Here is a 27,893-nt window from a genome sequence, read left to right as displayed (position 1 = left end):
TGTGTGAGTCCTCCCCGTGTGTGTGTGTGTGTTTCAGCCTTGACATGTTTTCCTCACGTGCAGCAGGCGTGCGCCTCGAAGGTGCTGGGTATGCAAATGAGCCAACAGCCCCGATGGCGAGCCGCCGAGCTCCTGAGCAGCCCCTCGCGCCATTTCCCATATGCTGTAAATCTGGGGTCTCCAACCTTTTAAAGCACGCGATCACTTTTTGAATTTAAGCGCAATCCAGAGTCTACCTCAAACCCAAACACTCTGGCCCCGCCTCCTTCCCGCCCCTTCTCCAAGGCCCTGCCCCTGCTCGCTCCATCCTCCCTCCCTCCCCGATCCTCCCTCACTTTCCCCAGGCAGGGGCAGCGGATGGTGGAGGGGGGGGGCAGGCTCTGGTCTTGGATTAAGGGATGTGGAGTGTGAGAGGGGCTCTGAGCTGAGCTTGGGGCAGGCAGTTGGGGTACCGGAGGGGGTTCTAGGCACAGGCTCTGGGAGAGTGTTTGGATGCCGGGGTGCTTGGGTCTAGGGCAGGAGCTTGGGGTGCAGGAGGGTTTCAGGTAGGGTTTCAGGATGTGGTTTCCGACTGGGCCCTGCTAACCTCAGGTGGCTTCCGGGTGGTGGTGCAGGGGGGCTAAGCCAGGCTCACCCCTGCCCAACTCCCAGAAGCAGCCAGCAAATTCCCTCCATCCCAAGCCCTGTTGGGGCCCCCCCCCCACGCTCTGTGAAGACAGGATCCAGGGTGGGAGAGGAGGCACCTTGACATCAGTGCCCCTCTCCTCCCTCCCCTGCCCTGCCCAGCAAGAGGAGGCTCCCGGGGGAGGGGGGAGGCAGATCCAAGGCAGAGGGCAGGAGTTGCACAGCAGTAGCTGGGAGGGGCAGCCGAAGTGCTGGCACTCGACAGCCTCTTGGTCAAACCGGTCAGGATCCCCTGTCGGAGGCTCCAAGCTCTGCCAGTAGGCCCCCTCGACTGGTCGGTGAGCACTGCTGTAACGAAAGCCCCTTGCAAATGAGTGTCGGTTGTCCTGGATATTCATTTTGGCTGGATACCAGGGGTGGTGTCAGCATCCAGATAGTGGGCGCTGATGATGTATTCGCCTCCCTGCCTCTGGCGAGAATGGGGTTATTTAGGGCAACTCGATTGCATGTTTTGAGAGAGAGTCCTTCTAATTAACGAATCTGTAAAATTAAATACATTGTAGCAACTGGCAACGCTACCCCTGCCCTCAAGAAAAAATATTTGTTGGCTACATATTCGCTGCCAGGGGACTGGTAGACACGCAGGACTCTGGGGTCAGAGAGGGACAGCAGAGTTTCCTGCAGTCACCTTTCCCGTGCCCTGTGATGTCGATAATCGGGCAGAGTTCATTGGTGTGGGGTGTTAGGGGGTTTTCCCTTCGCCCGCTGCGCTGGTCCTTGCCATGTGGAGAGTGAGCCGGAGCCCAGAAGGCTGAAGTGCAGGCGATGTTTTGTTTCCAGCAAATGTATCCCAGGCCTCTGACACCGCAGGGCCTTATTTCCCCATGTCTTGTCCCCTCTCCTCAGGAGGCGGAAGTGCACAGAAATACACACCCTCAGTCCCACCCCTCACAACTCGCTGATGATCATCTCCTCTGAGGAAGCGGGGTTTGCCCACGAAAGCTCAGGATGTATATTTGTGTTCGTCTCCAAGGTGCCACGGGACCACTCGTTGCTTTTAAAGTTACAGACCAACACGGCCACCCCTCTGAGACTTCTAGATGATCTAGTCTGCCCTTCTGCATGGCACAGACAGTCACGTTTTGGGGGGAGGGGGTGTGCGCCACGACCCTTCCGTGGCCGCCTTCTTCCACTAGCGTCCTGGCAGAACTCTTGTGCTGCTTTCTGCCTGACCCCTTTCCCGCTAGTTCAACAAGCTTTCTGTTCTTTCTTGCTGTTGCTCCTCCACTGAGAGCTGCAGGCAAAGGAGTTTGTTTTCGCGGTGACTATATCTATTTTTTCTTTTTAATCAACTAGTTTTGACTTCTCCCAGCTTCCACGCAACCCCTCCTCCCGGGCATAACACAGCGAAAGGACTCAAACGGCATCAGCAGACTGCCTCCTGAAAGCGCCTTTCATCTCCGGGCATTGAGCGGTAGCTCTCATTTGCATAAACTTCTGACCAGCAGGAAGAGAGGGTTCGCTTCCTCCGAGCGCTCTCGGTGGCTGACAGAGCTTTGGAGATGAAAGGTCCCCCCAGTGGAAGGGCACAAAGGCGACAGCACCGTGGGGGCGGCAGCGTGGTGGAAAACCAGCATCTTCAAACAGCCTGCTAGTGCCAAGGGGGCCGCAGGGGAAGTGGGGCTGGGAGGACGCCATTTTGAGGGGCTCGGTTGCTTCCCTGAAGACATGCACACCAGCCCCGGGAGTAGGGGACAAAGTGGGAGGGTGGAAAGACTCCAGAACAGACGTCTCCAAAGAAAGCCATTTAAAACCCCAGGCTGGTCAAGCTGACCTGGCCTACCAGCTGAATCTGCAATCGGACGGGGGAGCCCCCTGCAAGGCAGATGCTGGAAGGACCGTGTCACGAGATGGGCAGGAAACGGAGGGTTTCTAATCACTGTGATGCAGGACAGCTTCTGAGATCAGCCTGACCCAAACTCCCGGCTGTGATCAGCTCAGAACTTTGGACGGTTTCAATCCCAGCCGGGGTCCAGGTCTGACTTCGGCAAATGCTCGTGTCTTTGTCACGGGATCAAGCCAGAAATACCCTGGGATGCTACTGCAGTTTGCATTTAACCAGCCTCGTCCCACAGCTGGAGTCGTGCATGGGGGTCTGCTCTGGATTCATTTCTCACCCACGTCAAGAGGAATTCCAGGAGCTAAATTCCACCTACCCTAAACATTGCTGGTCCCATGTGTCACACAAAAAGCCATATGTAGGCCTGCAGGGGTTACATTTGTATTCCTCTAGGCCAGCCGGGAGCTCTGCTGGCAAAAATACCAGGCACTCTTTATCAGATGGTCTTCACCAGCCAAAACTCCCCTTTGCTTGCTAGCTGAGAACCTCCTAAGGAATAAATAACACCTGGTATTTTTGCCAACAGGGCTCCCGGCTGGCCTAGAGGAATACAGATGTAACCCCTGCAGGCCTACATATGGCTTTTTATGTGACACCATGTAAGTGTAAACCCCTGAGTCTCCCTCTGTTGGTGGCTGAGCTGTAACTGGAGGAGGGCAAGCTGGCTACAGCTTTGACTAACCACCTGTGTCGTTAAACTCAGCCACGTCCTCCGTTAGAGGGGAGCAGCGTGCGACACGACAGGTAGGGTTGCCAGGGGTCTGGTTTTCACCCAGACAGTTCGGTATTCACGTCCCCTGTCTGGCATCTGGCAGGGGCGGGGGAGTGAGGAGCGCGGGGCCATTTAAAGGTGCAGTGACTTTTTTTTTTTGCTCATTCAAGTCTGCCATGATCGGGATTTTTGTTGAAAGCATCTGGCAAGCCTCATGACAGGTGTGGGGTCTCTCTACTAGGGCTGAAATGTGGCCCACAGCTCCCACTGGGCCCTGGGGGAAGCGGCATTGAAGGGCCGCTTTCACTGCGTGTCTGCTCTGTTTGCAACCCCTGAGACGCCAGGCCTGGTAGGGGCTTTACTACTCAGCTCTGGGGCATCTCCATCTGGGGACTAGCTCCACCAGGCTGATGCTCCCTGGTGGTCCCATTGAGTCTCTGTCCCTGGCCTTGGGTGTTCCGTCTGTGTAACTCGCCCTCCGACCAGGTCTTTAGCGTCCTCTCCCTTGCAGGGTAGCAGCCCCATTGGAGAACCTGTCTCTGGCCCTCTCCAATCCACTGCCCCATCTGTACCATTTTCTCAGTGGGAACTCAGCCTGCTTACTACTAGGGCTCTGGGCTCAGCAGCCCCATTCTGCTCAAGTGCCGGCTTTGGTGCTATTTTCCTGGGCCCTTGTCTGCCTTTCTCCCCTCTTTTCTGGCTTGCCTGCTGGGTCACAGGAGTTTCTGTTGCTCCCCGTGGCTACTTCACCTCCCCGCAGGCGCTTGCCGGTGTCTCTACCCTGAAACTTATTCTCCTTGGACCCGCTCCATGGACCTAGCCAAGTGCCCTTCCCCTATAGAGCTATACAGCCTCCTCATAGCATCGTTGTTCTCTCTCTGGAAGCCTATTCCAGCTTCACTCCCAGCCGTGCTGCATCTGCCGTTAGGCCTTGCCATGCACAGTCTATTCTACTAGTCAGGCCCGGATGGGTTTTGAACTAGAGACGCCGGATACTTTCATCAAAAATCCCGAACATGGTGGGGAAAAAAATTGGTTGAGCAAAACAAAAAGGTTGCTTTAAATTCCCGTGCTCCCCACCCCCACTAGACACTGCAGGAGAGCATGGGAATTAAGAACAACCTTTTTTTGGGGTCCGGTATTTTCTGGGGTTTTCTAGTGGACAGAAGACGCAATTGTCCAGATGAAAACCGGACACTTGGCAACCCTATTTGGAACCTCCTCCAGTGCCTCTGCACAAAAAGGCCTTGATTGCCACCAGCCAACGGGAGCGTCTCTGCATTTTCCGCGGCACAACGTCTGCTTGTAGCCGTTGAGCATCCGTACCCCAAGCGTCAGCCCCGGTTGCAGGGTGAGCGGAACCGCTCCTAGAGTCGCTGCTCCCACTGGCTTGGGTCAGTATTATTCCCACCACGGGTCCCAGCCCAACCCAGGGCCTCCGTGGTCTTACGAGGGTCTTCGGTTACCGATTCCCGCAAACGCACGGCAAGAAAAGCCAACACCGAGGAGCCGGGTGAAAATGAATCTCCAAGAATGGAATTGGCCAGGAAGGGATCAAACTCCTTGTGGCAAAACCACACCAGGAATTAAACAGCTCAAACATCTGAGTGCTCCGGAGAGGAGCTGGGGTTTTTATTGTGCGTGACAAACCTAACTATGTATGAGCAAAGACCCTGTCAAAGGAGCAATATAGGAGGAGAATCAAATTCCCCAGCAATGAGGTTACGGGCCTTCTTAAGCAGTTTGCTTATTACGTTTTGAGCTGCAAGCGAAGATGCGGCCTGTGTGAGGAGGGGGATTCCTACGGGGATATTAGTCTCTCAAACACAGCGAGGGACTAGCTGAGCGGCAGCCGAGCCCCATTTCAGAGGCAGGGTTGCGCTAAGCTGGAGCCTGTGTGCCGGTGGGATGAAAGGGAGATTAATTTAAAAATGAAGACTTGACAAACCAGACCCTATTTATAAACACTCTCCCTTCCCCGGCTGCTCCGGGTAAATCCCTGGAGCTCAGTTGGTGCACGTTCCCTCCCACACTGAATACACAGTCCCGCAGCAGTGAAATGACAGCACGGCGCAGCGGGGAGCTGTGTGATCTAATAAGACAGGGCCTTATTCTAAGGGGAAGAAGTCCTGCCTTGTATTCTCAGGTTTGCCTCTGACCTGTTCTGTGCCAAAAGGCAAGTCACTTCCCCTCCCTGTGCCTCAGTTTCCCCTTGCGTTCTTTGTCAGTTGACCTGACGTAGACCATACGTCGTCGATCCAGAGCAAGCCCCTGCAGGTTTAAAAACTAATAAAAGAAAGTTCTTCTTCACACATTGTGTGGTCAACCTATGGAACTCCTTGCCAGAGGAGGCTGTGAAGGCTAGGACTATAACAGAGTTTAAAGAGAAGCTAGATAATTTCATGGAGGTTAGGTCCATAAAAGGCTATTAGCCAGGGGATAGAAATGGTGTCCCTGGCTTCTGTTTGTCAGAGGCTGGAGAGGGATGGCAGGAGACAAATCGCTTGATCATTGTCTTCGGTCCACCCCTCTGGGGCACCTGGTGCTGGCCACTGTCGGCAGACAGGCTACTGGGCTAGATGGACCTTTGGTCTGACCCAGTACGGCCGTTCTTATGTTCTTATGCCACCGAAGGATCTCAGAGCACCTGTCTGCAGTGTGCCCTTGCACAGCTGCTCAGAAGAGATTCTAATGCTGCCCAGCTGATTAGCAGGGCACCAACAGCTAGGTTTGTGTTTCTCTTGGTGGTGCACATTTGCACATGCCTCAGTGCACGTAACAAAATCGATGCCGCTCATGGATGGGAAAAAAAATCCGTACATGGGTGGAAAAGATCAGAGGGAACATTGCTTGTCTGTAATGACAGGACTGTCACTAGCTCCCGTTACAGAAAGGACATGTTAATATCTCTGTTTTAAAGGTGGGGAAACTGAGGCTCTGAGCAGTTCAAGTCATGCTCAATCTTGAGTCTCTAAAGCTAGCCATCTGAATCCATAGCTGAGCATGAAAGTAACCCCTCTGCTCTGTACCTGTGCAAAGGACAGCCTTTGTATCAGCCAGGGAGACCACGACCTTCCCGGATGCCATTGGAGGGCTTTAACCACCTCTCCTGCTGCAACCCGGCTGGAGCGGGAGGAGCAGACGTGGCCAGGCTGGGACCCAGAGCCACAAAGGTATTTAGACACCTCCGATCTGCAGGAGGAAGGTGCCGTGATACCTTGGAGGCTGCCCTTCCCTCCATCCCCAACCAGCAGAATGTCAGTTTCTCACATTCGGGGGCCTCTGTTGTTTTTCTTAATTCAAAAGAACCCTGGGAGAACACATGGGCCGGAGCCGGCTTCCCTCGTGCTTGCGGGCATCAATGGCAGCACGTCCTTTGGAAGCCAGCGCCGGAGATGGGGGATCCAGACTCAAAGCAGAGAGCTCTCGGCTGCCCTCGGTAATCTCCAGCAACAGAAATGCAAGGCCCGCGACAGCTGCCTCCGACTCCCCTCTGTCGGGGTGGACGGGGTAATGCCCAGGAACAAAGCAGGTACCACTTCTTGCTCGCTGGGGAAGTGACTATTTGCTCTCTTCTTTGCCCTCCGCTCTCCGCTGGGCCAGCAGGAGCCACTAGGACTGGCAGATACTGCACGGTCCCGTCCTATGGCCGGGGTGTTTGAACAGCCTCGTGCACAGCACTGACACCCCCTACCCTATATGAGGATGATGGATGTGACGGAAGGATAGGGAGGGGGTGATTTTCCAGGCCCAGTTGCTGTCTCCTAATTGCCTGGTGATTTCCCCTCCTGCCTATTGACTCAAAGCAGTTTCCAGACTCTGGGCTTAAAATTGCCTTAAAATAACGGTGCCCATTAACCGTCTTTCCCCAGCACGGGGGGTGTGCACTCCTGCAAACACAGAGGAACTGGTGCAAGCCTTGGTCTGATGGCTTCCCTCCAGGGAAAAGCCTTTTGTGGGGGGGAGCTGTAATTCGGTTCGTGTATGTAGCTTTCTGTCCAACATCAGTTATTAAAGGTGCTGCCATCTGCCCTGCAGCTGCCTTGCATCAAGTATCTCAGCCGCGGAGATGGGCTTTTGTGTTTCTCTTGTAGAAATCCCTGGTGAGCTGAACGTGGCCCAGCAACCTGCCCAAGCCGGGCCCGAGTGGCAGCACACAGGTATGTGTGCCCGTCTCTGTGTGAGCGCGCATGCTTGCGTGAGGCCTGGTGTGTGTGCACGCACGTGCTGTGTGCCGTGTGAAAGTGTCAGCAGCCATATGTGTGGGCTCTTGTGTTTGCCCATGTAGGCCACACACGTGTGCACATATGCCTTGTCTGTGCACATGCTTGTGTGTGTGTGGAAATGGCGCGTGCATGAAATACATGCCTTTACACGTTTTTGTGCTTGTGTGTAACACATAGGCGCCCGTGCGAACACATGTGCATGCATGTACTACAAAGGGGCACGTGCAGCTGGGCATGTGAGCGCACACGAATGTGTCATGTCTGTGATGTGTATCACGCGTGTGGACACGTATGTGCCTGTACGTGTCAGCACGTCAGTGTGCAGGATAAGGGGCTTGTGCGCGCCCGTGCATCTGTGGATGCTGCCCTTCTGCATTTCAGTGCCCCCCACGTGGCCTCTTGCTTGGAGAGCCACGTCCACCCCGTTGTCCTGCCCCCCAGCACTGTGCCCTTTCCGGAGGCCCCGTCCCCTCGGAGACCCAGCCTGGCTCTCCGCTGACATTTGCCCGTTGCCGAGTTGGCTTCTCGCTCCCTAAATGCCACATTAGGCTCCCTGGGGCAGAGGCCTTTGTGGGCCGGCCGGGGGCTGACTGAGCGGCGTGGAGAGCCTGGATTTCACGCCTGAGGGGCAGCTCGCTAGAAGGGGCGAGCTGCTGGATCAGAAAGCAGGCAGGTCTCGGAGAGGGGCTTTCATCGGCCGCGGGAGGAACAAAGACCTCCGGCAGGTCCGTCCCTCACCCCGCTGCAGCTGCCGCCCTGCGAGATTGGGAACAGAGCAGCCTCCCCACATGCAGTGTGGCATGATTGGGGGGCATCTGGCCCCCTCCCCAAAGCGAAAGGACTTGTTGGGGTAGTTCCTGCATGGATCCTGCTGCAGCGGCATTCGGCCACGGGGGCCCAATCAGCCAGTGAGGCTGCAGAGGGGAAGCTAATTAGAAGGAAGCACACGTGGGCAGCAGGGAAGAAGCCTGCAGCCCCCGCCCCATCCCGGAGGTAGGGGAGAAGGACCTTGGTAGGGCATCCGGGGGGAGAGCTGCAGACCTGAACTGTTCCCCGGAGTAGAGCCCCGGGTAGAGGGTGGGTGGGGGGTTCCCCGCCAGCTGTGGTGGCGCCGTGTTGTTACAGGCAGGGAACGGGAGCGCTGCCTGGGTCACTGCTGGCGAGAGAGGGTCTGTGGGCATGAGGCCAGCCTCTGTCTGCTTGGACAGAAGAGTCTTTGGAAGCCCAACCTGAGAGGCGAACCGTTGTGTGGCCTGGCCGAAGGGAAGGGAGTAAGGGGAGGGCTGCCGCGCGAGGAGGAAGCAGTGCCACAGGGCGGCTGCAGAGCTAATCCCCAGAACAGCCAGAAGGAGGCGCCATCTGGCGTTGAGTCCAGCCCCGCCCCACCACCCACCCGTACAAACTGGATCGGTTCTAACGCTTGGCAGGGTTAAACGATGGTGCTGCAGTTGCACCCGCCAGCAGCGGGAGAGCGACGCGTCGGCACGAAGGTGGGGAGAGCGTTTCCGCCGAGATTGCAATGCTGCAATACGCTGGGATGGCACCGGAGGCCTGGCCCCGGCAGCAGGAGCTGTGGAGGAGAAGGCTCGTGCCAGCAGTAGGGCAATCATGCCATGGGGGTCAGGAAGGAAGCAGGTGCCTGGGCAGTGGGGAGAACCAAGAGGCAAGGCCAAACTAGGCCATGGCTGAGAGCCGGAGCTCAGAGAGGCCCTGGGGAAGCTGCAATGGTCCATCCAAGAGGAGGTGAAGACCTGAGGAGGACTTCTCAGAGGTGCGGTGGTAGCACTGGGTCCCACCAGGGGGGTTGACAAGAGGAGGCTCCTGACCTGGTTGGTCCCAAGGCCATAGACACATGGGAGATGCCAGCTGTAGAGTTACTGCCTCAAATGCCCAGGCGTGCGCATGCAGCGCCGTTGGCTCCAGCACCGTTGTCCAAGAGAGGCTGAGCCAGGAATTTGTTCAGCCTGAAGTTGAGGAGACTTGAAGAAGACTTGAGGAGACAAGAACTCCTGTCTTTGAGACACGGGGCCCAGCGTGTTAGCAAAAGGCGTCGCTTTCCTGTCAACGTAGAAAATGAGACAACATCTTGCATGTGTGCACTGGCGCTGCCCAGCCGCACTGTGTACGCACGCACATGCAGAAAGCGCACGGAACAAGGGCGGAGGACAGGACCGTCCTGGTGGCTCTCTGAGGCTCAGCACCCCAGTTTGGTCTCTGAGGCTATCCGCCTGTAGCATGGCTGTGTGCCGCATTAACAGGACCCTGAGGCATTCACCCAGGGCCAGCGCCCAAAAGCTCTCTTCGAGATGCTGCTTTTGGTGCCTCGCTGGGAGCTGACTTCTTCTGACTCTGGCCCACGGGGTCTAGTGTTGTCCCACTTTGCAAGTGAAAAGCTGATTCCCGTTTGAACTCAGGTCACTTTGCTCGGCTGTGGCAGCGTATAGGCCCCTTTCCCTGGGCCCAGTGGTGGAACCGAGCAGCCGGCCCTGTGGAGTCCTTTGTACCGGTGTCAGGGAGCCTGGACCGGCCCTGCCTTGACAAAAATAACACCGTCGGCCTTGACCACGGTGTGGATCTCTAACAAGCAAAACCCAGGCCTGTCTCAAGTCTGGTGCACCTAAGAACGCAGGCAAGGCTGGGGGGAAGTGTTGAGAGGCAGGAATGCGTTTTACACAGCCATGCAGAGACAGCATGGTACAGAGACCGCCCCCATGACGTCGGGAGGAACCTTGTTGTGGCACCAGTTTCCGACAAGCAAAAATTCAAGCTATAGCCATGAAACTATTAACCACGAGTATCGTTATCCTGAGGGCAGGATGTGCCCCAAATAAGGGCATTGGGCATTTGAGGTATCTTACCCAATACGTAGCCAATTGGTAAATATTATTAGAACGACCAAGTCTCGCTTTGCTATAAAATGGGCTTAGTAAGAATCAATGGTCGGGAGGGAGCAGGACTGACCCAAAGATCCTCCTCATTGTAAGTAGAAGTAAAAGGCTTATCCCACCGGCTACCGCAGTGCATGGCGTCCCAAAGCGTGGGAGTCAAAGGAACCACGAGCCTCCTGCCTGGTACTGGAGGTGGCTAAGGGGTAAGTGAACTAGGCTTAGTTATTGTAATATAATAAACCTTCTACTAATTGCTTTTGTATTGTTTTGTGCGGTACTCATTGTTTTGGAATTTCTAGGATGTAAGGTTGAAATCGGGTAGTAATTGTTTTTCTTTTAAAGCTTGTCAGACTTAAACAACTGCATTAACTACTTAAAGCTTGCAATTAATGAGGAAATGGTTAAGTTTCTCAGGAGTGTCCTGGTTTCCCTCGGATCTACAGTCGAACCACACGACAACCGGCCAGCCCAGTTTTCAGAGGCTTGTTGAGTTTACGGCTGGAAGGGACCTCGCAGTCTTCTCGTTTCACCTGCTGCAGACACAGGCCATTTCCCCCACCCACCCTGTGCTCTTCCCAGTGATGTCAATTAAACCAAAACATCTGAGTCCGATGAGGGTCCCCCTGCTGTGAGTCCCAGGAGGAGCCCAGGGAAGACCGAGGTGTCTGGTGTGGGTGGGGAAAGGCCAAGGTGCGACCTGCCCTGGTGGCCCTCCGGGGCGACGGACTCCTAGTTCGCACAGCTGTGAGTGACAGATCCTTGTTGTGACCCAGCCCACGCGCCAGCCAGTTTGTGCTGCCATAAATCCAGCTGAACCAGGCGGTCGCTGGAGCTGCAGGAAGCCTCAAGGGGCAAGGCAGGGGAGGGCGAAGCCCTGAGCATGAGGCCAGATGAAAGGATTAGGAAGTTTGCTGGCTACATCCAGTATTTTGCTCTGTCTGCCCTGGAAGAAACAAAAGCTCCCAAAGGAGCGGAATGAGGGGCCTTGGCAGAGCTGAACCCGACAGGGAGCTGGATCAGGGCCTGTCAAGGCTGTTTCCCCACTCTGGCACTATAAATGCAGAAGTGGGGGCCCGCAAAAGTACCCCAAAACCTGATCTCTCCAGGCTTTGGTACAAAAACTCCCAGATTTTGGGGAATCCGCTGCCACCATCAAGTGCTTTGGAACCCACAAACAGGGGTGGATGCTTGAAACCAACCCCAGGGGCAAGAAAGAGAAAATAGAACCTGCAGGCTGAGGCTGCTGTCAAAGGCATGCAGATCCACAGACAGATTTTCCAGGACACAGAACTGAACCAATACCAGGTTCATTAAAAAAAATCCAAAGAATTTATATTATGAAAACAATACTCCCGTTGCAAGCATAATGACTAGATGGAAAACGTCACCAATTAATAAACTCGGGGGGAATTTTCCCATGGGCTCAAAACTCAGTTACAAAAGAGGGAAGAAAACGTTTCGAACAGCACAGACATCAGAGCCAAAGTCCCACGACAGAAAACGATAAAACCTAACGGATTTATCTAAACTTTACCCTTGTTACACATTTTGAAGAGTCTTTTTCTTGGAGAGACATGTTGTCTTCCCCCTCCGTATCTAGAGAGCAAACTGACTAGAGACAAAGGAGGGAAAACCAAAAATTCCTTTGTCCCAGGTTGAAATTCCTACCTGCGTTTCTATTGGCTGACCGCTACCTGGCTAGGTACAGTTAACCCCTTAGTCCTCAGGTTGCTGCCCCGCCCTCATGGTTACGACAGGGCCTGTGCAGGGGGGGCAGCAGGCCAGGCTGTGCTGGAGCATAGGGAGGAGCAAGCCTGCAATAGCCAGAGAGCCGCAGGGCATGCGCCAGGTCTGGGCTGAGCTGAGCAGAGGAGCTGCACTGGTGACGCATGCACCATACCTGGGTCATATGTGAGTCCCAGCCCCTGTGCGTGTTCGGACCTGGCGGCTCCCCCTCGTAAGGGACCAGCACCACAGAGTGTCAGCCAGCCCGATGACGGAGGTCACCCCTGGCTCGTTGACTCTGCAGGCACCAGGCTGAGCCTGGGATCCGGCCCCGGCTTTTCATTCGGAGTTTGCTCTTTTCAGCCTGTTTGGTGGCACCAGCTTGCCAGCCCCCGGGGCCTCCAGAGCAAAACACGTGAGTCTCTGCGGTCGGAGCTAAAGAGCCAGCCTCCATCTCAGGTCACTTCCACCGCAGCCTGAGCACGGCGCGGGGCTCGTAGCCCGCCGGAGGGGAGGGGCACACTTGGTGTCCGGGCATCTCCGAAGGGTCCCATGGGGCGTGGCCGTGCTCCTGCAGCCGGCTGGGATAGGCTAATCCGGGCCACAGAGTGGCACTGGTTAGAGAGTCAGACGGCCTCTTTGCAGTGCGGTGCTCTCTGGGTCCCCTCCCTTCCCCTTCTCTGAAGTGATTCTGACGCAATGATTGATGCGCTCCCTCCGGAGTGCCAGCTCCCTCTGATTAGGCCTTAATTAAAATGATAAATTAATCTGTAAGGGGGTTTTGCTTTAGTTTTGCAATTAGCCTTTCTTTACTCGTCCCATTTGGCACCATTTGCATCTAGAGCACATCACCGGAGCGGTGCAGCGAGACGAGGCTCCGTGCCTGCCCCTCCAGCTGAGACATGGAGGCAGGTGGGACAAACCTCTTGCCCGGGTTTCCTGCCCCGTGCCCCAGATGTTGCCCAGTCCCCACAGGAGGGAAGCGCAGGAGCCTTCTGATGGCCACGTGCAGCGTGCCCTCCGCTCGCCCTGGTGGAATTGCATCTGGAGTATTGCGGCCAGTTCTGGGGGGCCCCCCACTACAGAAAGGATGTGGACACATTGGAGAGAGCCCAGCAGAGGGCAACCAAAATGATGAGGGGCTGGAGCACATGAATTACAAGTTGAGGCTGAGGGATTTGGGTTTGTTTAGTCTAGAGAAGAGAAGAGAAGAGAAGAGAAGAGAAGAGAAGAGAAGAGAAGAGAAGAGAAGAGAAGAGAAGAGAAGAGAAGAGAAGAGAAGAGAAGAGAAGAGAAGAGAAGAGAAGAGAAGAGCGAGGGGGGATTTGATAGCAGCCTTCAACTCCCTGAAGGGGGTTCCAAAGAGGATGGAGAGAGGCTGTTCTCAGTAGTGACAGATGCAGAACAAGGAGCGATGGTCTCAAGTTGCAGCGGGGGAGGTCTAGGTTGGATATTAGGGAAAAACTATTTCACTAGGAGGGTGGTGAAGCACTGGGATGGTTACCCAACGACAGGGTGGGGGTGGGGGGGAGGAATCTCCATCCCTAGAGGTTTTTAAATCCCAGCTTGACAAAGCCCTGGCTGGGATGATTTCGTTGGGGTTGGTCCTGCCTTGGGCAGGGGGTTGGACTTGGTGACTCCTGAGTTCTCTTCCAGCCCTGGGATTCCAGGTTTCTATGAAATGACTCCACCAGGGCCGGGCAGTGGTGGACGAGGCCCCAACCATCTGTTGAGGTGCTCCGAGGGTCTCTGTCTCCAGCGTTGCTCTCTCCTTATAGAAGTTGGCTTGGGACGGACACTTTGGAGGTGAGTGCGTCTCTCTCCCCCTTTTTTAGGCCTTGTCTCCTTTGGGGACTCACCCTGATTCCAACCACCAAGTGCAGATAACTTTAGTAATGGTTCGGGGTGCCTAACACTCCCAGTGCAACCTGTCCCGCCCCTTGTGTACCTGCACTAGGATCTGCACGGATGCAGCGATGGGACTCGGAGCAACTCTCTCATTTTCATTCTCCCGGGACTCAGCCCTCCCTGGGTGCAAGGGAGGGGCTGTCACGGAGCTAGTTACAGCTCCCTTAGTCTCTGCTGGCGCGCAGGGAGTTGGAGCAGCATGGGGGCTGCTCTAAGTCATGCCACTAGTGTAAATCCCTGCGGCACCTGGCACTAAACCCGTCTCCAAACCAGAACTCAAAGCAGCCTGAATTCCAAGCTCCAGCCATCTCTCTGGCTCCAGCTCCAGAACTGCATGCTGGGCCCGCCAAACCTCCGCTCACAACTCGCTGCATGCGAGGCGCTTCGTTCGCAGCCCAGGCAGCAAACATCAGGTGAAAGCTGGAGCCTGCCGCTGCGGGAGGCAGAAGGCCTCTGGGGCCCGGGGCAGCTGGCTGTTATTGAGGGCTGGGGTTGTGCCCGTTGGGGACCACTGGAAAGAGCTGGCCAGATGAGAGCGAGGAGTGCGGAAGGGAGCAGTCTGCAGGACAACTGGTGCCACCCCTCCATAGAGCAGAGGTAGGAGGAGTTTCCATGCACTCCCTTGCACTTGCAAAGGGGCGAGGGACATGCCTCCCCTCCCCCAAGGAGAATGGTTTAACTTTATGGCACCTTTGTGTGATTAAACCTACAAGCACCGGAAAGGGTGTTACAAGAAGGAGAGAGAAAAATTATTCTTCTTGGTCTCTGAGGACAGGACAAGAAGCAATGGGCTTAAACTGCAGCAAGGGAGGTTTAGGTTGGACATTAGGAAAAACTTCCTGCCTCTCCAGGTGGTTAAACACTGGGGCTGTGTCTACACTGGTGCGATCTTGTGCAAAAGCAGCTGCTCTTGTGCAAACACTTGCTGCCTGTCTACACTGGTCACGTGTTCTTGTGCAAGTAAAGTGATGTTCTAAGGTATAAAATCAGGGCTTCTTGCGCCAGAATTCTGACGCTCCCGTTCAGGAATAAGCCCTTTTGCACAACTGTTCTTGCACAAGAGGCCAGTGCAGACGGGCAACATGAATTTCTTGCACAAGAAAGCCCGATGGTTAAAATGGCCGCCAGAGCTTTCTTGTGCGAGAGAGCGTCTACACGGGCAAGGATGCTCTTGTGTAAAAGCACATGGCAGTGTAGACGCTCTCTGGCTCAACTACTTTAACGCAAGAACTCTTGTGCTAAAGTTTCTGCGCAAGATCATGCCAGTGTAGATGTAGCCTGGAATAAGTTGCCTAGGGAGGTTGTGGAATCTCCATCACTGGAGATAGTTAAGAGCAGGTTAGACAGACACCTGTCAGGGATGATCCAGATGGTGCTTGGTCCTGCCGTGAGCATAGGGGACTGGACCTGATGACCTGTCACAAGGTCCCTTCCAGGGCTAGTGTTTTATGATTTCTTCCCCTATTTATTGCACTGTCTGGATTTTTGTCTCCTCCTTGACCAGAGGTATTTCTGGGGCGGCTGGCACCATGGGGGGCTTAATGCAGATCTGGCAAATTCCCTGCATCGTACCTTGCCTGCTCAGGCCGGAGACAGCTTTGGCCCCCAACTCTGAAAAGGCTCCTTACTAACAAACAAGCTAACGTGAGACAGAGGTGAGACAGGAGCGACCGTGCAAACCAGCTGGAATCCTGCTCTCCTCGCAAGTAGAAGGGGCGATGGTCTTTGGGTTTGATCCTGCTGGAGACACTGGGAGTTATCCCAATGATTTCACAGGGCCTTGGCCTTTAATCCTGGAGAGCGGGAAGTCCCTCTGGCTGAGGCTTTTGCTCAGCAGCAGATCTGCCTGCATTTTATGCTGGGTTCGGAGTAAATGGGTCGATACTGGCTGTGAAAAGGTGAGCTGGGGAGATAAGCCAGAGGCTCTTTGGCTTCTTTTGGCTTAAGGAGAGCTTGTAAGCGCTGCAAGGACTTTGACACTGTTCCCTGGGAAGAACTACAGGGATTCCAGTGACTGGGTGGGCTGGCTGCAGACACTGCCCTGGACAGGCGGGTAGGAGAGCGAGGTGAGGAATAGATTTGTCCGGTCCCTGGCAGGTCTAAAAATGTACTTCTTTGGATCAACCCCAAATGGACATTTTGGAGGATTTTTGGCAAAGTGACAATTCTGGAAACAAAATTTGTTTTGGGTCCCATGAAAAATATTTTGGCTACAGAATCTCCATCACCCCTAGTGGCCCAGCATGGGTAGCTATGCAACGGTACTTAAGGCAACTGAAATGCAGGGACCACAGCTTATTGTAGAGGCTGTTCTCAGTGGTGGCAGATGCAGAACAAGGAGCAATGGGCTCAAGTTGCAGTGGGGAAGGTCTAGATTGGATATTAGGAAAAATGATCTCCCTAGAGCTGGAAGAGACCTCAGGAGTCACTAAGTCCAGCCCCCTGCTCAAGGCAGGACCAATCCCGACTAAATCATCCCAGCCAGGGCTTGATGAAGCCGAGACTTAAAAACCTCCAGGGATGGAGATTCCACCCCCTCCCCCCCCCCCCCAGGGAACCCATCCCAGTGCTGCCCCACCCGCCTAGGGAAATCATTTTTCCTAATATCCAATCTAGACCTTCCCCACTGCAACTTGAGCCCATTGCTCCTTGTTCTGCATCTGCCACCACTGAGAACAGCCTCTCTCCATCCTCTTTGGCACCTCCCTCCAGGAAGTTGAAGGATGCTCTCAAATCCCCCCTCACTCTTCTCTTCTGCAGACTAAATAGACCCAACTCCCTCAGCCTCTCCTCATAGGTCATGTGCTCCAGCCCCCTAATCATTTTGGTCGCCCTCCGCTGGACCCTCTCCAATGCGTCCACATCCTTTCTATAGTGCGGGGCTAAGAACTGGACACAATATTCCAGATGTGGCCTCACCAGAGCCAAATAAAGGGGAATAATCACTTCTCTGGATCTGCTGGCAATGCTCCTCCTAATGCACCCCAATATGCCATTAGCCTTCTTGGCTACAAGGGCACACTGTTGACTCGTATCCAGCTTTTCATTGTGTGAACCCACGTTGTTTCCTTTCTTTCTGCCTCTCCCCACAACTCTCTCTCTCTGACCACTTGTCCCGTTGCCTGCTCAGAGGGCGAGCTCCTCGGGGTAGGGACCCTTGTCTCATGGGGTCATTTATTCCAGTGTGCCTGGGAGTAAATTGGTGCAAACGGGTGGAGAGTTCAGAATTGCCCCCGCGCTCCGCTCCACTTCAGCGCACAGTCCCACCCCGAGCCAGGTTTGCATGAAGTGGAGGCCTGCCTTTCCTTGTGTGAAGTGCCTGCACCGGGCGAGGGCAGGATGGCCTTAGGGTTAAAGCTCGGTGCTGACCGACTGCGGCCCTGGGCTATCGTCCTGCTCCCACCACCGCCTCTGTGGCCGAGCGCTGAGCAGCTAGCCAGAAAGGGAGCTGAAGGTGAAAAGAACATAAGAACGGCCAGACTGGGTCAGGTCAAAGGTCCATCTAGCCCAATATCCTGTCTGCCGACAGTGGCCAACACCAGATGCCCCAGAGGGAGAGATCACAACAGGGAATCCTCACGTGATCCCTCCTGTGTCATCCATTTCCAGACAAACAGAGGCTAGGGACACCATTCCTACCCATCCTGGCTAATAGCCACTGATAAACATAACCTTTTTTGATCTCTGTTAAAGTTCTAGCCTTCACTGCATCCTCTGGCAAGGAGTTCCACAGGTTGACTGTGCGCTGAGTGAAGAAAAACTTCCTTTTGTTTGTTTTAAACCTGCTGCCTATTCATTTCATTTGGTGACCCATAGTTCTTACATTGTGGGAATAAGTAAATAACTTTTCCTTATTCACTTTTTTCACACCAGTCTTGATTTTATAGACTTCTATCATATCCACCCCCCTTAGTCTCCTCTTGTCTAAGCTGAGAAGTCCAAGTCTTTTAATCTCTCTTCCAGGGAGAAGTTCTGCCCGTAAATTAAAAGGGCCCATAGAACTCAGGAGGAAAAAACCACAACCCTGAGCTGAGATGAAGCCTTTCCGTTCGGGGCCCCCGCTGTGGATCAGATATAGCCAGGGCCTCAGTGTAAACGCTGCAAAGCCTTCCTCCTCCAGAGAGCCTTCCCCATATCTGCTCACAATTCAACCCCCGTCTCGTCCCTCCCCCACCGAGAGCGGAGTTCTGACCCGGAAAAGGGAGCTGTTCCGGAGACTCTATGAAACCCATTCGTGACTTCGCTGTTGCTTTGCCATGGAAGCTGCCCCGATTCTGCAGTGATGGGAGGCAGGTTAAACCCCCAGACAGGCAGACAGATGTGGGTGTTCTGCATGCTGGGGTGACAGACCATTCCTGGGGGAGGCAATCCAGCTGTGGAACACCCTTCCGGAGGAGATCAGGTGGCGCGCTAAGGTTGACCTATTTACGGGTGGGACTTCCAGGGTTGCTGAGCCAGGCAGCTGATCCCTTTCGCAGCCTCTGCTGACAGTTTGCTGACCTCTGCCGGGGTGAACAGGCAGGGCAATGTGGCTGTCGCACCAAATCTGTCACGGGCGATGCTCCCAAATGGCATCCCTGCCGGTCAGAGTCAGCTCAGTTCACAGCCTGATGGACTCTCCCATTTGGAACTTTTCGGTTATCATGCACTGCTGGCGCTTTATGTATGGCTCTCATCCTATTTCAAAAGCCCAGGGTTAGCAGCCCTGGCCCAGTGGACTCAGAGAGCTGGTAGCTCTTGGGAGGAGGGTCCAGTGGTGGGACACGTCACTTTGCCCAGCTGGGAGCAGGAAAAAGCTGTGAAAGTCTGGGCAGGGGCCGTTTGCCACAGACCCCTGGAATCCAGGTGAAGTTACGCTTGAGGGCAGGGATAGGGTCCAGAGTGACTTAGACGAATTGGAGGATTGGGCCACAAGAAATCTGATGAGGTTCAACAAGGACAGGTGCAGAGTCCTGCACTTGGGACGGAAGAATCCCAAGCATTGGTACAGGCTGGGGACCAACCAGTTAAGTAGCAGTTCTGCAGAAAAGGACCTGGGGATTACAGTGGATGAGAAGCTGGATATGAGTCAACAGTGTGTCCTTGTAGCCAAGAAGGCTAATGGCATAGTAGGTTGCATTAGGAGGAGCATTGCCAGCAGACCCAGAGATGTCATTATTCCCCTTTATTCGGCTCTGGTGAGGCCACATCTGGAGTATTGTGTCCAGTTCTGGGCCCCCACTACAGGAAGGATGTGGACGCATTGGAGAGGGTCCAGTGGAGGGCAACCAAAATGATTAGGGGGCTGGAGCGCATGACCTATGAGGAGAGGCTGAGGGACTTGGGTCTGTTTAGTCTGCAGAAGTAAAGAGTGAGGGGGGATTTGAGAGCAGCCTTCAACTTCCTGAAGGGAGGTGCCAAAGAGGCTGGAGAGAGGCTGTTCTCAGTAGTGACAGATGGTGGAACAAGGAGCAATGGTCTCAAGTTGCAGTGGGAGAGGTCCAGGTTGGATATTAGGAAAAACTATTTCACTAGGCGGGTGGTGAAGCACTGGAATAGGTTACCTAGGGAAGTAGTGGAGTCTCCATCCCTAGAGGTGTTTAAGTCTCGGCTTGACAAAGCCCTGGCTGGGTTGATTTAGTTGGGATTGATCCTGCCTAGAGCAGGGGACTGGACTTGATGACCTTCTGAGGTCTCTTCCAGCTCTATGGTTCTATGATTCTATAAGTTTTACTGCCAAAGACACCATGAAACCAGACTCAGTGACTTCACTGTTGATTTGCCATGGAAGTTGCCCAGATTCTCTGGTGATGGGTGGCAGGCTGAACCCCCAGACAGACAGACGCAAAGGTGAGTGTACGGCAGAGGGGAATTTGGCCTAATGTCCAATGTCCAACAGAATGTCTCTTTGGGAAGTGAGGAATTTCCCCAGCTTCCTTCTCATTTTGTGGATGGGGAAATGTCACCTGGGAAATGAAGAAAGATGGGGTGTGTGTGTTTCTTTTGGGTTTGTACAGCACCTAGCACTGTGATATTTTGGAGAGGGTTTTGTCAGAGAAAGAATGAGCCTGTCCATCCGTCTGTTTGTTCAAGAACTCCTAAATGGAAAAATTTAAAAACCAACAAATGGTCCGGTAGCACTTTAAAGACGAACAAAACGTGTAGATGGCTTCATGAGCTTTCCTGGGCACAGCCCACTTCTTCAGATGACCGGAGTGTTGCTAGGACAACCATATTTGGACTGGAACTTCCTCTTCTCATACCTTAAATCAAGAGCAGCGTTTGGTTGTGCCAGGACAATGGGATGTGCCTCGAATATGATTGTGTTCCATAGCATAGAAAGGGAGCTGTTAGGGATATTTATACTGTGTAATGACCACAGGGGACAACAAGGGGCCAGAGATGGGGGGTGGGACAGCTATAACCCCTGCAGGGGGCACGGGTGGAAGTAAACTTCCCACCCACTACCCAGGCAGTGAGGTGCCCACCGCAGCCAGCCCAGGGGATTGCCATGGCTAGCCCTGCGGAGCTGCCCCACAGCCAGCACGGTCCTTCCCGGCCTCTGCTGCAGCCAGCTCCAGGGAGCCGTCACGCAGGCATTGTGGCCCCTGGCAGCTCCTACACTCCCTACACCTCCAGCCCCCTGCCCTGAGCCCCTCCTCACTCCCTACACCTCAGACCCCTCTCCCGAAAGACCTGAGCATTGTTGTGGTGTAGCAGAGGCACAGCTGGAAAGTGACTTGATGGGCCCGTTTCTGCTCCCAGTTGAGCTCCGTGGGGCTGATGGAATATAGCCCTTGGCCCATGGATGCTGATCCATGCCCAGGCAACAGCTAACCAGGCCTTTCCTCCTTAGTAAACTCTGCCCCTGCTTTTCCTTTCCCTGCAGGGGACGGCTCGTGTGTGTGACGACGGTGATCCCCGGCCAGTCCCTGGAACAAGCAGCCAGGCAGCCAGCTGGTGTAAGTAGCGCCGTTGTCTGCCGCAGCTGAGGAACCGGCCTCGGGCCCAGCAGTATCCCCGCTGCGTTTGCCTCGCCGTTGTCAGTCACCCTGCAGCTCTTGACATCCGCCCTGCTTGGGCGGTGATTTTGTAACACCTCCGTTGGCAAGAGGGGCTGGTCCGTGTTGGGCAGAGCCCTGGGCAAGTCACTTCACCTTCTCACCGTTCTGTCTCCTCTCTCTCCCCGCCGAGGCTGCAAACGCTTGGGGGCAGCCTCCGTCTCTGACTGGGGGTCCCTCAGGCGGTGTGAGCGCAGCGCTTGGAGCTGGGTCTAACTCGCTCCGCGCTGGGGGCCTGGGAACAGACTCAAGCGGCTGGTGCCTGGGTTAGGTCAAAGCTAGCTTGGGTATCTCTCCATCTCTGGCTCCAGTGTCAGACGCCCTGTGTGGCTGTACAGCCCCGGGCACAATGGGCCCCCGATCTCAGCTGGGATCACGCTCGCACGCTCTCGTCCCTGCCTATTCCATGCCGACCACATTGCTTCCGCCACCACCACCGCCTTCCATCTTCGCCCTTCCTCACGGGCAGTGGGTGAAAGCCCAGCAGGGGAAGGGAAATCCCAGCCCCGCCCCTTCCGCCCAAGTCCCGCCCCTGGAACCAAGTCCTGCCCCACCCCCAACCTCATCGTTCCTGGCTACGTGGTGGGCCGTGGCTGCCATGTTGAGGCCACAGCCCCATCCCTCCCTGGCAGCAGGGCAAGCCGGGCTGCTGCACTGCGGCCCTAGCTTGCCCAGGCAGCAGCCCCAGCCTTCGGCGGTGGGGTGTGTAGGCAGTTTTGGGAAGGCTGTGCCCATGCCCTTCCTCCTGCTGCTGCCTTAGCTTCCTCCCGTGTCATTCGATAGCCGTTGTGCGTGTCCGTGTTATCCGTGGCCCAGCTTGTTGCCTTTTGCCCGCAGGGTTCCAGTCCAAGGTTTTGCTAGTCAGCTCCGCCCTAGCCTCCTCCATTTTCATGCTGGCTATCCAGAGCTGGGGAGCGGGACAGCTACAGCCTCATTGGGCCAGCAGTGGGCAGAGGTGGAGGTCAGCTTCCCACCTTCCACCCTGGCAGACAGGACCGCACCATGGCCAACCCTGGGGAGCTGCCCTGCGGCCAGCACAGCCCCTGCTGCGGCTAGCTCTGGGGAGCAACCGCCCGGGCAGCACAGCCCCTAATAGTTAACAGAAGACTCAGGCTGCTGCTAGAAGAGGGGGGTGTGGCTCAGTAGCTTTCACCCCCTTTGTGTGAGGCAACACTGACCCATTGCTGTTGCGTCCCCCATTTTCCTTGTTCTGTATCGCAGGAAAGCGACTTTTCATTGGCGCTTGGCTGCCGGAGAGCGAGCCCGACAGAGGAGCCGCTTCAGCTGCCCGTGAGACGCCCCCCCCCCCAGCGACAAACGTGCTTGAACCGCATCCCGCCGTTACTCCGCGTGTTTGTCCAGTCCAGGAGGGAAGAGGTGCTCTGCTGGTGTAATCAGACCCGTAAGCTTAACGGAGTTCCACCAGAGGAGGATCTGGCCCGTTACACCCAGCTGACCCCGCCTGTGGGATTTTGGGCAGAGGAATATAATTGTTCAACGTGGACTTTTTTTACGCTCAAGCAGTTAAGTCCCTCTGAAATCTAAGAGGAATTCCGTGGGGTACAGATGTTCTGCAGCTGTGTGCATGGGTGGGGGGTGGGAGGTGCCTTCCTTAATCCCTCAGGTCATTGAAGAGCATCTGTCCTGTGCCATCTCTAGCCCCCTTTTGGTAAAGCTTCCTGCTAGAGACTTAAAAAACCAGCGTCCATCTTCACACCTTAAATCCCTCCAACCCCTTGCTGGATGAGTGACAGAGCCACATGCCTGGGGAGTCTGCTCATTAGCAGCACATCTGGAGCGCTGGGGCCTCCCCTTGAGCATGAAGTGACTGAGTGGGTAGACCGGGGTGGGGAACCTAAGGCTCGGGGGGCAGATAAGCCCCCCTGAATCCAGCCCCCAAGGTTCAGGGCTCCCCGTCCCAGCACCGGGGTGCTCCAGCCCCCTTCTCCCGCTGTTTCACTGTGGGGCTGGAGCACACAAAATCTACTAGGCTCCCCGGCTCTGGTGTGTGAGGGGAATGCGGGGAGTGTCTTTCTCTTCAGTCGGGGGTCACGCCCATGAGGGTTGGGTTTTTTTTTTTTTTTGCTTCTCACTTGTCTGCAGCCCCCGACTGATTTTTCGGTGGGTCAGCAGCCCCCAACCCAAAAAAGGTCCCCCCCCACCTCTGGTGTAGGCCAACTGGGCAGCCGCATCCCAAGCAGTCTGTGCACACAGGCCCGGTGATGGAAAAGGGGTTTGCTGCCCCAAACAGACCAAGAGCCCCGATCTCGGCGTATTAGCCTGGCTTCTGCACTGCTCACCTGCAACAGCGGCAGGGAAATCTCCGAGTCTTGGCCCACACTGTGAAATCAAATTGCCCAAGGCGCCGGCTCGTGTTGTGTGTGTGGAACCGTTTGGGTCAAACAGAGGCGCACAAGCCACTGCTGCTCTTGCCGCGCTCTGCCCATGGCAGGAAGCCGAGCCAGCGGCAGCCGCCGGCAACACTTGTTTACCACAGACACAAGGCTGTCATTTCACAGCACAGCGGCCACTTTGCTGGAGCGTTAACCCCCAAACGAACCCATCACTCACCATAAAGGCGGATGATGCGACTCCTCGCTCGGCAAGAGGGGATGAAGGCCTGTTCTTAATCACGCCCGGCCTGCTCCCGGCGCAGCGTGTATTATCCGGATACAGTTACCTGGGTGCGCCAAGCCGAGCGTGTGTCCCCAGGAAGAGAGCGAGCCGCCGTCCCCCGTCACCACCCTGGCGCAGCGCGCTGTCGGCCTGCCGCCCCTCGGAGGCAAGCGTCGGGGAACAAAAGCAGATTAGACAAGGAGCCGCTTGCTCACTGGAAACCTCAAATACATCCATAAAGCCCAACACAGAGAACAAATTGAATTCCTCAGCTGTGGCTAAGTTGCCTCTCTGTACCGGGGTGTAGGCGGGCGGGCGGCTTCTCCGCTCACCAGCGACGGGACAGGGAAGCACAGAACCCGGCCGCGTGGCTCGTTGCCAACACAAATAAAAGCCAAAAGCTGCTTTGCTGAAATGAACTTGGCACAGACGGACACACACACACACACACACACACACACACACACACACACACACACACACACACACCTCTGCCAGCAGGTAGAAGTTAGACTCATAGAATCCCAGGGCTGGAAGAGACCTCAGGAGTCATCAAGTCCAGCCCCCTGCCCAAGGCAGGACCAATCCAACTCAATCATCCCAGCCGGGGCTTTGTCAAGCTGAGACTTAAACACCTCTAGGGACGGAGACTCCACCCTCTCCCTAGGGAACCCAGCCCAGTGCTTCTCCACCCTCCTAGAGACATAGTCTTTAAAGTGCTGCATAGTCCTGTCTTTTGTTTCAGCAAGACCAGACTAACACGGCTGCATCTCTATTACTAACAGGATGGTTTAATAAACCATCCTGTTAGTCTTTAAAGTGCTGCATAGTCCTGCCTTAGGGAAATAGTTTTTCCTAATAACCTGCCTTCCCCATGGAGCATCCTCTCTATTAGGCTGTCAGAGAGGAAGCATAGGAGCCACTATGGCACCTCTATGCCACATGAGGCTAGCCACGGGGAGCTCTCCAAGGGAGGCAGTGTGGTGTATTAGCTGGTTGGGGACTCAGAAGACCTGAGTACATTCCCAGCTCTGCCACGGAGCTGCTGTGTGACCTTGACTAAGTCATTTTGCCTCTTTCCCCTTCCTTCCTGCACCTGGCTCATCTATTTAGATGGTAAGCTCTTCAAGGCAGGGCCTGTCACTTCCAAAGTTTTTGTACAGCCCCTAGCACACGGGGAGTTGATCTCGTCCGGGGCCCTGGTGCTACTGCAATATAATAGCGTGGAATGGTGGCATCCAGCTGCTTGTGCCACCGGAGCTGTGTACAGCGGCTGCATCCGGGCTGAGGGTAGCACCCTCACAGCGTCAGGCGGACTGGTTTGTGCTCCCTTCGATACACATTTGCCCATTTAAAGCCCAGCCTGGCTACGCTGCAGCGGACAGGGCCACGCCTGTGCTGATCTGGCACCCCATGCAACCCGCGGCGATGCCGGTTGTCAGTCAGCACTGAATATAGCGCCTGCTGCTGACTGACCGAAATGGGAACAGGCGCAGGCCTAGCCTGATGCGTTGCCTGGTGAAGGTGGCGGGAGGAGGGCAGGCCGGCTGCATGAGCCCGAGTGAGGTTAAAAGCTGAGTTTGGTTTGGTTACAAATTCTGGAGCCAAATTCATCCCTGGTGTAACAGCAATGCACTCACTAGGGCAGGCCTGGCCCCCCGGGGGAGTCGTTTTAGTCCAGTCATTCTGGTTTGTATTGCAGAAATGTAGCTGTGCATGCACTCAACAGCAGGCACACAGCGACTCACACGCATGCCCACGTGTACCCCAAAGTATGCACTAAGACAGCACCCACATTTGCAAACTGTGCATACATGCCTGGGCTTGTACAGCATGCACGTGTGTGCATCCCCCACATTCACACACAGCGCACACACACACACACACTGCCGATCACACACATACACACCTAGCCCCACACATAGACTTACGCCCGCAGAAGGATGCATTCATCTATAATGCCCACAAACATAGGCACATAACCGCACACAGACCCTGCCTCCAAACCACCGTATACCTATATGCGTACTCAAACACACACGCGCGTGATGCACATAACAACAAAGGATACAAACTAAAGCCATGAGTCCTTGTTTGTTTCTCCTTGTGCCTAGGAACTGGCGATCAGGTTTCCACACCAAGCCACAAACTAATTTAGAGATGGATTAATCTAATTGGTGTCTTTAAAAAAATAATTAAATGTAACGACAAGCCAAGAAAAACGCGGAGACAAAATCTGCCTGAGCCCTTGATGGAGAAAATAGCAGAAAGCCACATGCCGCGACGATCGGGCAGTACATTCCCAGCATACATCACACGGAACAACGCCCCCCTCCCTGGGGCTAGAAAGGAGACTGTATGGCAGCAGATTAAAACCAGGGTGTGACAGGTTCACAATCTCCCTTATATAAATCCATGGTGTGCCCACATCTGGAATTCTGCGTACAGATGTGGTCTCCTCATCTCAAAAAAGATATACCGGCATTAGAAAAGGTTCAGAGAAGGGCAACTAAAATGATGAGGGGTTTGGAATGGGTCCCATATGGGGAGCGATTAAAGAGACTGGGACTTTTCAGCTTGGAAAAGAGGAGACTAAGGGGGGATAGGATAGAGGTCTGTAAAATCATGAGTGGTATGGAGAAAGTGAATAAGGAAAAGTTATTTACTTGTTCCCATAATATAAGAACTAGGGGCCACCAAATGAAACTAATGGGCAGCAGGTTTTAAACAAATAAAAGGAAGTTTTTCTTCACACAGCGTAGAGTCAATCTGTGGAACTCCTTGCCTGAGGAGGTTGTGAAGGCTAGGACTAGAACAGGGTTTAAAAGAGAGCTAGATAAATTCATGGAGGTTAGGGCCATCAATGGATACTAGCCAAGATGGGTAAGGAATAGTGTCCCTGGCCTCTGTTTGTCAGCGGGTGGAGATGGATGGCAGGAGAGAGATCGCTTGCTCATTACCTGTTCAATTCATTCCCTCTGGGGCACCTGGCATTGGCCACTGTCGGCAGACAGGATACTGGGCTAGATGGACATTTGGTCTGACTCAGTGTGGCCATTCTTATGTTCCTGCACAAGCCTTCCTGGATTAAGTGTAAGTGTTTTGTGAGTTCATTGTATTAAACATGTGAATATCTCTGCACGCTTGAGGGGTTGCATGGAATCCTAGGGAGGAGGGGGACAACAGCCCCCCCCAGGCCTAAGATTAATTGGGAGGGGTTAGGCAAATGTACTCAAGCCCAAGGCAGGCCCCCATCTGCAGGGCAGTGCTGGAAGGTCTTGTGCCCACAGAAGCCCCACAAGACTTGGGTCCTTGTTCTGAGGTGAAACCCCGATGGCCTTGTGGCTCAGGAGAAGCTCCGGGTGCGATATGAAGAACTAAACACCAGCCAGAGCCCTTGTTGGGGTTGGGAGTGTGTGTGTGTGTGATCTCCGGACATGTGCAGCTTCTTTCATTGTTTTCTAGGTTTTCTCGGCACTGCTCTTACCTTAAGAATAAAGGTACTTGCTTAGGAAGAGCTGGGTGGTCACTGAAACCGGGCAGCAACTGCCTTGGAGGAGAGACGAGGAGACTGTTTAGACCTTGGGAATCGGGTAATGAAGACAGGGACTGCGTAGACTGGAAATATGCAAGTTCAGAGGGAGACAGCAAGACACATCCCCATACCCTGGAGGGGTGACAGAGAAAGCGCCTGGAGCCACGAGTGGCTGCCCTTGCTGGACACAGAGAGGGGATATGGGGCAGTTGCTGTGACCTGGGACACTGGGCTTGGTTCTCCCCCCCAAGCAGCAGCAAAGCCACACGGGCTGGTGTCCCCAGCGTAGAGCCACAGGACAAAAGAGCATCTAATTATGGCGCCATTTGATTCTCGGGTATCGTGCTGCCTGAATGGAACCAATTGCCCCACTGCGCATAGTGTTCCCCCCTCCACCCACATGTAGATAGGTCTGGGACTATCGGTGCCACATCCGGGCCTCACTCCAGGGCATCTCAGCGCCAGCAAAAAAGAAATCGGATGAGGTTCAACGATGGCCTTGGGATGGAAGAATCCCAAACATTGTTACAGGCTGGGGACCGACTGGCTAAGCAGCAGTTCTGCAGAAAAGGACCTGGGGATTCCAGTGGATGAGAAGCTGGATATGAGTCAACAGTGTGCCCTTGTAGCCAAGAAGGCTAATGGCATATTGGGGTGCATTAGGAGGAGCATTGCCAGCAGATCTAGAGAAGTTGTTGTTCCCCTTTATTCGGCACTGG

The 27,893-nt window shown here is 54.7% G+C and overlaps 1 long non-coding RNA gene across 3 annotated transcripts; it reads left to right on the top strand.

The window, feature by feature from the left end:
* On the top strand, positions 1-24,106 carry LOC149521724 (uncharacterized). 3 transcript variants are annotated; one of them, XR_016347784.1, is made up of 5 exons: positions 1-6,409; positions 6,543-6,768; positions 7,331-13,881; positions 20,852-20,924; positions 22,245-24,106. It is a non-coding gene; the product is annotated as an uncharacterized LOC149521724 (long non-coding RNA). The 3 variants fall into 3 exon arrangements; XR_016347785.1 differs by having other exon boundaries at positions 1-6,768; positions 7,331-7,396; positions 8,890-13,881; XR_016347783.1 differs by having other exon boundaries at positions 1-6,768.
* Positions 24,107-27,893: the final 3,787 nt, after the last annotated feature.

Source organism: Pelodiscus sinensis, chromosome 24 (assembly GCF_052426305.1).
Source record: "Pelodiscus sinensis isolate ZL-2025 chromosome 24, ASM5242630v1, whole genome shotgun sequence".
Classification (NCBI taxonomy): Eukaryota; Metazoa; Chordata; order Testudines; family Trionychidae; genus Pelodiscus; species Pelodiscus sinensis.
The sequence above is the reverse complement of the archived record's forward strand: the minus strand, read 5'-3'. Positions and strand labels throughout refer to the sequence as shown.